Genomic DNA, 956 nt, shown 5'->3' with positions numbered 1-956 from the left:
GACTATTTAGGTGTTTACAAAAGCATCCTTTCATGAAGTCCATAAACAACTAGTAGGGAAGAGTCTTCGAGAATTTTTGTGGTTTCATTGTATCATGAGCCATTGAGAGATCTGAACAAATCATTATCTGGGCAGTGATGCAGCTGCTTTCTCCTTTACTACTTTGGGCTACTAGAGCAACTTGTCAGTGGAAACTTGTTACTAGAGAAACTTTTTTTTTTTTTTAAAGACAACCTTTTACATTACTCAAGTTTTTCTAAAGCATGTGCTGGAACAACACAAGTTTCTCATGTCGGATGGAACTAGCCTAGCATCCAAGCATCATGCACACAGCGCACTGGGGCCATTCCCACCATGGCTCCACTCTTTCGTGTGATGTTTGGAGTATCTGGAGGAGTGTGAATAGCATGGGGAAGAGGAAACACAATGAGTGCCTGGCTGGGAGGTGATCAACGAAGTGGTGCAGGGCAAGCCTGAACATGTCTTTGGTGCAAACCCAAGCATTACAGATGTTCTTTAATAGGAACATCTGGTGGAACACACGATGGTCTTCATCAGCCACAAGCTGGCCCACAACCATGCTGAGGAGGCAGCTATCTGGCGTCGGCTGATGCTCCTGCACCATGATGTTCTGCTGGATTTTCTGGAACGGAAGGCTAGACATCTTCTCCACAATGACAGAGTTCCCCTGGAATTGCTATCCTTCCCATGTAAGGCATGATGTGCCAAGGCTTTGTTGTTATCAAGTGACTGGTAAGAATGTTGAATGAAGCTGCATCCAGTTTGCTCCGAAATTGGCTTGACTCCCATTCTGGAGTGTCACGGGGTCTCTGACACGGGAGAGGCAGACCGGCATGGTCTGTATAGTCTTTCTACCAGTTAGATCAAAGTTGTAGAACAGGATACATTGGGCTACATTTATTAGATTCAGTAAATCTTGTGTGTGTGTGTGTGTG

General features: G+C 45.0%; 1 pseudogene; it reads right to left on the bottom strand.

Annotated features, from left to right (window-relative positions):
• Nucleotides 1-434: 434 nt before the first annotated feature.
• LOC102259628 lies at nucleotides 435-810 on the bottom strand (annotated as a pseudogene).
• Between the last annotated feature and the right edge of the window lie 146 nt (nucleotides 811-956).

This window comes from Myotis brandtii, unplaced genomic scaffold (genome assembly GCF_000412655.1).
Source record: "Myotis brandtii unplaced genomic scaffold, ASM41265v1 Scaffold38969, whole genome shotgun sequence".
Lineage (NCBI taxonomy): Eukaryota > Metazoa > Chordata > Mammalia > Chiroptera > Vespertilionidae > Myotis > Myotis brandtii.
This window is presented reverse-complemented; position numbering and strand designations above follow the sequence as displayed.